Genomic DNA, 9,585 nt, shown 5'->3' with positions numbered 1-9,585 from the left:
ATTGTGACTCATGATTATATACACATATTTTAACCCTAAAGTACAAACTAAGGTAAGGTTCGGGTTTGTTAATTCGTGGGTAAATTCATAGGGTTATAATATCAACACGGCACACTCGAGGCGGGTACAGGACGCTCCTTAAAACAAAGGCCGAATGTTCATGACGGGGGTGTCTCAACTTCACTTAAAACTGTAATTAGGGATCCTCCTCTCACACATTGCACTATTTGAACACAGACATAAGATTCTCTGATCACTGTACCTGTCGTGGGTATATGTCACATGATGATACGACGTGTATTAAGTTCATACCAACGTATACAAGATATTTCCTTTCAAGTATAGTTTCTGGGTCACTTCCAACACCTCACATAGTTCTGATACATTTATCCTTTTTCCAGACCATTGTTCTCATGTATTTTCATATGGTATCTGTGGAAGTTATGTTCGCTACACGTTCACAGACGTAAATAGTATGACCTTCAAACCCTGATCCACACTTAGTCCTACAGTACACTAGTCCGGCTCAACTGGACTTTAACATTCATCTTATGGATACCCTGAGTTCTCCTTAATGCTATGAATACATACAATTAATATTATATAACTGTACCTGGGTACAATACAACACATGGTCTATTAACATTGAGTAGGTGAGTTATCCTTTATCAATGTTTCCCGTTTTCTGAAAATCTACAAGCGCTGTGGATTTGAATGTTATATAGCGTAATATGAATTAAATGGGGTTTTTAGGAATGACAATGATGTGCGCAGTACATCAGGATTGTAGTGGATTTCTCCCCTACAAACGCTGTTTGTCGCTGAGTAGCCGACCCTGCGAATTCCCCAGTGTATACCTCATGGTCTGGGTCAACCAGCGCCACCATACATCACGGAGGTCAACTACTAAGCCACGCCTACCCCCGCTATTTAAGACCTGACCTCGTGGTGACCTCTCTCTTCTTCTCGCTGCAGCCGCAGCAAGCAACACCACCTCCTCCGCCGCTGCCAGGCGGCCCTCGCTCCCGCCGGCGAGCATGGCGACCCACAGGCTGTCCTCCTCTGAGCACCCTCACCAACCAGCTCTCTCTACATCACGCTTGTAGCCACGCTGCCACTTTCCAGCACCAAGCTGCATTGTACACCAATACAACATATATACAGAGAGCACATTGTGAGTTTCCTTTCTCCATCCCATCCTGAGTGTGAACCAAACAACCGGTTCCCCACAAATGGTGACCCCTGGAGATTCGCACTCACACAGGATGGAGGAGAAACAGATCATGCTCCCAGTCTTCAAGCAACATGGAAGACTGGCTTATCCACCCAGAAGCAGCTATCATCGGCTCCACAGCTACTGTCTCTAAACCTCTAAACCGCAGGTTAGACACCCTAGAGCAGCACTGCTTCTCTAAGCAGACACCAGCTCCTCTTCCTGCCCCAAGCACCACGTCCTACCGACCCCAGCACACCCGTCCTGCCTCAGACGCCGCCCCCGGCCCAGCAGTACCCCCTGCCGCTCCTCCTGATGCAGCCCCTACTACCGACGCAGCCCATGCGCCTGAGTGCGGACCCACACACCCCTCTTTTCTCCCTCAGGTACTCCCTGCTACTGTCCAGCACCCTGCTGCTGTCGTGGACCCAGCTGCTTTCACGAGCCCTCATCCGCTTCTGCTGACGCAGCCCCTGCTCCTGACCCAGGCCCACACACCCCAGCAGGCGCATCTGACGACTCTGTACCTGCCGTGAGGGAAGCACAACATTCATCGCCTCCACACACCCTTTTTCTCCCTCTCTACTCCCACAGATGTTGTGTATCTAGACAGTTGTCTCCTCTAGCGGCTGGCTCATACACGCCCGCGCCGTTATGCTCACTACATCCTTGACCACCGAAGGGTCAAGACGTACCTGGCGCTCCTCTCGGAGCAGCCAGGTCAACTGTTAAGTTGGCCCATACTAACCCCCTCCCCTGAACCCTCCTCCCCACCGGAATATCAACAAGTTCTCGCCAGAAGTTACAATTTCATTTAGGAAAGGAACGGAACCAGTGTTAAACCGAGGTGAACAGTGGTGAACAGTGCTTAAGTCAGTGAGAACAACTCAACAGTAACAGTCACACCCAAGTTAACCTTCACACAGTGAGGTCCCAGGTACCCAGTGATAACGGCCCCCGCGAGACCCAACAACAACCACCGATGTGTTAATCCGTCTACGATAGGAAGGCCTGGTGACCAAACCTCACTCATATAACACCATCTGTGAGGGAATTACTACACCACATGTCCCTCATAACACCATATGTGAGGGAATTACTACACCACGTCAAGTCCCTCATCACACCATCTGTGAGGGAATTACTACACCACGTGAGGTCCCTCATAACACCATCTGTGAGGGAATTACTACACCACGTCAGGCCCCTCATAACACCATCTGTGAGGGAATTACTACACCACGTGATGCCCCTCATAACACCATCTGTGAGGGAGTTACTACACCACGTGAGGCCCCTCATAACACCATCTGTGAGGTAATTACTACACCACGTGAGGTCCCTCATAACACCATCTGTGAGGTAATTACTACACCACGTGAGGTCCCTCATAACACCATCTGTGAGGGAATTACTACACCACGTGAGGCCCCTCATAACACCATCAGCGAGGGAATTACTACACCACGCCAGGTCCCTCATAACAACATCTGAGGGAACTACTACACCACGTGAGTTCCTCCTAACACCATCTGGGAGGGGGCTACTACACTACGAGTTTGCTGTTCAACACCTACATTAATCTGTATGTTCACTGTATGTTCCTTTACCTTTCTCTAATGAAGGCTTTTGTTAATCCACCAATGTATGTAATAAGTCATTTATGTCCAATGTATATTTTCAGCCTTCGGGCTGCAAAATTTTTTCAATAAACCGTTAATTATTATTATTATTATTACATGTGGCATGCACCGCCCGTTCTGCCTCACATGTGCCATGCAACCCTGCAGACAACAATGTGAGGGGGCCGGATTTTTAGGCCTGCCACCAATGTGAGGGGGCGGGTTCCCTCTCTGTTTCTACACCTCCCTCATCTTTACTCTTACTCACAACATTACTGGTGGTAAATTACATGGCATTCATTGTAGATTATTCAACATATACGTAAACACTGACACTAGTATATGCAGGGGTCCACTACCCAACATGGGATAATTATTTCCAACTAATTATCCCTAATATACATGTTACAACACTCTCTGGACATTCACTTCCAAGGAGTAACCCAGGGCAGAACACTAGGGCTCGCGGCCTTTGTTATTGTGGGGTAGCCAGACACATGGCGGGTCTGGAGTCTGGTCCAACGAAGCCGTGGGGCACATTAATCAGGCCGTATCGGTGCCATCTTTTCATATATGATCCCGGCTGGCCATCTACTACATCCGAGGCCGTTGTTGGATGGTAGAGCGATTCAAGAATCCCAAGGATCTGGAGACAAACGGGAATCAACGTCAGGGGACTGAGAAACATGACAACACCAACAAACTCTCTTGTCTAGACGACAGACGCATTTACGTTATATTACTTCCACACTGGGTGAATGACAATTCATCTGTTAAATCATGAACACTGGTGAACACTGATATTCACTACAATTGGCTGAATTAACTGAATGGCTAGGGAACACAGAACCTACCTGGAGACAAACGGGAATCAGCGTCAGGGGACGCTCTCCCTGGCCATCTTGAGTTTTTATACCCCTGAGTTGCCAGTGATCGCTACTCACGCAATGACAATAATTACAAACAAACTAACTGTTACTCATTCAAAGATGACCCTCAGTTGACAAAGGTCTGGCGAATTACTTGGGTTGATTTACACAGACTAATTCAAGATTGAGCTTCCCAGGAGAAAGTGGAATAAACAACGTATTGATAACTGTCTTCACAAAGGCGAGGCTTACTGGGAGGGATCGCGAGGGTAAACACGCTCCTTCTAGGGGTCGCTAACTCACTCATGTTTTGCGGGCGTGGAGTTTAATAAGAATCATTAGTTAAATAGATCAGCAGTCAACGTGACCATGACAACAAGTCTCCTACACCGCCTGGAGGGAAGGGAGGAGTATTGTAGTGGATTTCTCTCCTACAAACGCTGTTTGTCGCTGAGTAGCCGACCCCGCGAATTCCCCAGTGTATGCCTCGTGGTCTGGGTCAACCAGCGCCACCATACATCACGGAGGTAGGTAGTAGGTAGTAGGCAGCTACCAAACAGGGAGGTACTACCACCTGGGAAGATATTGGAAGCATAATGTGTTGTCTAATGGTAGACCCTGCTGCCATATGGCATCACGAAAATTGTGACCAAGTCCCAGGTTGCTGATCTATCTTTCTGCCTCATTTACACACAATTGCAGGGTCTCAACTGTCTCTCTTACTATTGACAACACCACAACTAAAACCTTACTCATTCTTGGTCTGTTTTATTCATTCTATTTTATTCTCCTATGTCAGTTGATATTAATACTGAAGCGGGGCCTTCTCGGATGGGTCCCACTGGTCGGGAAGGTTGTGGACCCTAGGGCCGACCTGATCATCATCAAGCTACTGGGGCCTCAACTGACGCCACTACGGTTGCTGGAGGATCGGCTTTTTTCACGCTTCATTTTTCCAACATTCGCGGACTGAGATCCAACTTTTCTTCTGTGGAGCACCATCTATTAACCTCTTCCCCCGACCTCTTACTACTCTCCGAACTTCAACTGACCAAAGCAGCTTCACCCAAACCTTTTCAAGTCTCAAACTACAACCTTTATACCTACTTCCGTTCTAAGGGAGGTGTATGCGCCTACTGCAATATACGTACACCTACAGCCCGACTCACGGATCTTGAATCTCCCCTTTATGATGTCATCTGGCTCAAAATATCTCTACCTACTGTGACTATTTTTCTTTGTTTCCTATACTGTTCTCCCAACTCTACAAACTATTTCGAACTCTTTGACTATCTCACTTCTTGCCATGAGTCGTTGCTATCCACACACCCCAACACCGAGATCCTCTACCTAGGGGATTTCAATGTACATCACAGAGAGTGGCTTGGCTCTGCAAGGGATGACCCAGGTGGAGCTGAGGCACTCTCTTTTTCCTTACTTAATGATTTGGAACAAATAATCAAACACCCTACACGCGTTCCTCATCGAGACGATCAACTTGCTATCATTTTTCATCTTTGTTTTACCTCTAACCCCTCACACTATTCATACTCAATTTTTGCCCCCTTAGGGTCTTCTGATCACAACCTTATTTCTATTAAATCAAACTGGGCACGACCACCTCCCCCACCCCCTCTAAACATCAACTATGGCACTATCGGAGGGCAAGCTGGCAATTCTTGCGAGAATTCTTCACCGACTTTCCTTGGGATGAATGTTGCTTTTCCACTCGGGATGCCTCAGTATGTGCTGACAGCATTGCTGGGGTTAAACAGGGCGGTATGAGCGCATTTATCCCATCTTCTACCAAAACTTTCACATTACAATCATAGTTTGATCGCTCCTACTCTCTTGCTTGCAGGGTGAGAGATAGGGCATATCGAGCTATGAAACTATCTCCTTCTCCTATTACCCACACCTCTTTCATTACTTCTAGGAATCGTTGTAAGGTTATTATTCTTCGTAGGGCCAAGCGGAATGTTATTAAAAGAAAGACTGCTGTCCTGACTAATTCTTCCTCTAGTAAATCCTTCTGGTCCTTAGCTAAAAACATCTGTAACTTCTGCACGCCTTCTTTTCCTCCCCTCTTCCTTCCCAATAACTCTATAGCCAACTCTCCGCCTGAGAAAGCCAACCTCTTTGGCACCTTATTCTCCTCTAATTCCACCTTAGACGATTCCCGCTCTACCCCTCCTACCCCTGCACCTCCTACTGAACCTATGCACTTTCCTATAATCTCCACTCGCAGGGTTGCCGGTGTGTTATCCAGGTTGGATATGAGTAAGGCGCATGGACCGGACGGAATACCCTCGTGTTTTGAGGGAGTGTGCTGAAGCTCTGGCCCCTGTGCTTGCTCGCCTCTTTCGCCTTTGCCTCAAAACCAAAACTTTTCCTTCTTCTTGGAAGCATGCCTTGGTTCAGCCCATCCCGAAGAAGGGTGACCATTCTAATCCCTCTAACTATCGCCCCATTGCCCTAACTTCATCCAAGATTTTCGAAACTATCTTGAACTACCATTTTCTCCGTCACCTTGAAAGCCTTTCTCTTTTGTCGGATCACCAGTATGGCTTTCGCCAGGCAAGATCTACTGGTGATCTGCTCTCCTATTGCACCCATCTTTGGTCATCCTCTCTTAGGGATTATGGGGAAGCTTTTGTCGTGGCCCTCGACATCTCCAAAGCATTTGACAGGGTATGGCACAAGTCTTTGCTATCTAAGCTTCCCTCTTTTGGTTTCTCTCCCCCACTTTGTTCTCTCATCTCTAGCTTCCTTGAGAATCGATCCATGGCAGTTGTTGTCGAGGGATCGATTTCTCGCTCTTTCTCTACCAATAGTGGCGTCCCACAGGGTTCTGTTCTTTCACCAACTCTCTTTCTTCTTTTTATCAATGATTTACTTCACACTACAACTAATTCTATCCATTCTTACGCCGATGATTCTACTCTTCACTCTTCCTCACATTTTCCCCTTCCTCCTAACTCTCAAACTAGATCTGTTTCTAGAACTGATATCATTACTTCTATCAACGCGGATCTGTGCAGCATCTCTGAGTGGGGAGATACAAACTTGGTTAAGTTCAATCGTAACAAAACTCAATATTTACCAATTACACTTTGTAAAGTAGACGATCTCCCACCAATTACATTTCAGGACGCTATCATCCCCCCCAAATTCTGAAATAAATATGTTAGGCCTCACCATTTCCTCCAATATGTCCTGGAAATCACACATCCTTAGTATAACTAAAGCTGCCTCCCGAAAGTTGGGAATGCTGTACAGATGCCGCAGCTACTTCACTCCTGAGCAGTTGCTCCAAGTATATTGTAGTGGATTTCTCCCCTACAAACGCTGTTTGTCGCTGAGTAGCCGACCCCAACAATTCCCCAGTGTATGCCTCGTGGTCTAGGTCAACCAGCGCCGCCATACATCACGGAGCTGGGGTCAACTACTAAGCCACGCCTACCCCCCGCTATTTAAGACCCGACCTCGTGGTGACCTGTCTCTTTTCTACCTACACCAACCAGCCAACACCTCCTCCTCCGCCTGCCTGGCGGCCCTCGCTCCCGCCGGCGAGCATGGCGACCCACAAGCTGGTCCTCCTCTGAGCATCCTCACCAACCAGCTCTCTCTACATCACGCTTGTAACCATGCTGCCTTCCCAGCACCAAGCTGCATTGTACATCCAATACAACATGTATACATGAGAGCACATTGTGAGTTTCCATTCTCCATCCCATCCTGAGTGAACACCAAACAATCTCATACCCCACAATATAATGGATTCATTCGTCCTAACTTGGAGTACTGCTCTCATATCTGGGGTGGCTCTTCTTCTGTCCAACTATAAGATAGGGTGGAATCAAAGGCATTTCGTCTTATTAACTCTCCTCCTTTAGTCGACAATCTCTCTCCCCTTTCTCTTCGCCGCAATGTTGCTTCACTCTCTCTCTTTTACAGGTACTTTAACGGGCAATGTTCATGGGATTTGGCATCCTGTGTACCGCCGGTAAGGCCGTGGGTTCGTAACACACGTCTTGCCCGCGGTGCCCACCATTTCTCTGTGGATATCGGTCACACGAGAATAACCCGTTATAGTACCTCCTTCTTTCCTCACACAGCCAAACTGTGGAATGCTTTGCCTTCTTCTGTGTTTCCATGCTCTTACAATCTGTCTCACTTTAAAAAGCTGGTTTTCCGGCATCTTCGTGGTGTAGATTAATACAGTATAACCTTTTTTTCTATATTTTCAATTTCTTTCCGTTCTTTTTTTTTCGCCCCCCAGGCTCCGTTGTGGGTCGTTTGACCTGTGCCCGGGTGGGCTAATTCCCGTAAAAAAAGCCACGCCTACCCCCGTTATTTAAGACCTGACCTCGTGGTGACCTCTCTCTTTTTCTAGCTACAGCTGCAGCAAGCAACACCACCTCCTCCGCCGCTGCCAGGCGGCCCTCGCTCCCGCCGGCGAGCATGGCGACCCACAGGCTGTCCTCCTCTGAGCACCCTCACCAACCAGCTCTCTCTACATCACGCTTGTAACCACGCTGCCACTTCCCAGCACCAAGCTGCATTGTACATCCAATATAACATGTATACAGAGAGCACATTGTGAGTTTCCTTTCTCCATCCCATACTGAGTGTGAACCAAACAACCAGTTCCCCACAGGATCACCACGCAGAAGCCTCAGGGCTATCATGAAGTTGACTTCAATTATTCTATCTTTGACACTGGGTATACCTAGTTCTTTTCTCATATTAAGTACTTTATTGCTCATGGGACATCCTTGGATAATTCTGAGGGCTTTATTTTCCATTTTCTCGAGCCTTTCCTGTCACGAAAGACCAGGGCTGGTGCATGGTAATCTATCAGAGATCTTATATAGCTTAGGTACATTGTTTTAACAATTCTAATATTAGCACCATAGTGCGGGCTGTACCCTGCTACACTTCTAAGAGGTTTCAGCTGCTACACTTCTAAGAGGGTTAGCTGTTGTATGGCAGGAAGGTACAAGGGACGGAGACACCAAAATATTTAAAAGAAACATAGTCAATAATGTTGTTACCTATTTTGAACTTGGCGGGATCGCGTTTGAGGTTACCAGCTTGTTTGTTGAATACCTTAGTTTTCTCAGTGGGGATAATAAGACCGAGGTTCTCACAGACTGCATGTACTGTACATGATTCAGGGTGGTTTGCATTTCACGATGAGTTTTAGTGTGTATAAGAATATCATCAGAATAGCTGATTGTGATATTGCTGGGGTTGTCTGGTATTAAATTTAATAACGCATTCATAAGAACATTGAACAAAGAGGGGCTAAGTACTCCACCTTGAGCGGTACCAAGTTGCATATCTTTAACTTCACTTTTGAAACCCTGAAACAGTGCAGCAGCCCTTCTGTTGGTTAGGTAACCACTTATCCAGTGTAACAGCCTACCTCCTATATCCATTTTGGTTAGTTCGTGCAATATCAGTTGCCTATTTGCAATATCAAATGCAGCTTTTAGGTCAAGAAATGTGGTGTATCTGTGCCTTTCATCACCATGCACAGTTAGGAATGTGGTGATGCAATTATGTACACCATGTGTTCTCTGATTCTATATAAGAGTCTGCCAAGAACCATCCACTCAAAGGTTTTACACAGGCAGCTGGTTAGTGATATGGGACGAAAAGCATCAGACTGTCCTGGTTTCGGTAATGGTACAACAATACTGCTGGTCCATGATGTGGGTATTTGGCCCTCGGCATGACTCATATTGTACAATGGCAATAATGGATTGTCTGGCACACGCCTTAGAAGTCTAACGATGTTGTAGGTGACTCTGTCCTCTCCAGGAGCAGTAGACCTACCTCTGGCGAGGCCAGCGTCAAGCTCCCACTATTGAGG

Source organism: Homarus americanus, unplaced genomic scaffold (assembly GCF_018991925.1).
Source record: "Homarus americanus isolate GMGI-L3 unplaced genomic scaffold, GMGI_Hamer_2.0 scaffold45524, whole genome shotgun sequence".
Taxonomy (NCBI): domain Eukaryota; kingdom Metazoa; phylum Arthropoda; class Malacostraca; order Decapoda; family Nephropidae; genus Homarus; species Homarus americanus.
The sequence above is the reverse complement of the archived record's forward strand: the minus strand, read 5'-3'. Positions refer to the sequence as shown.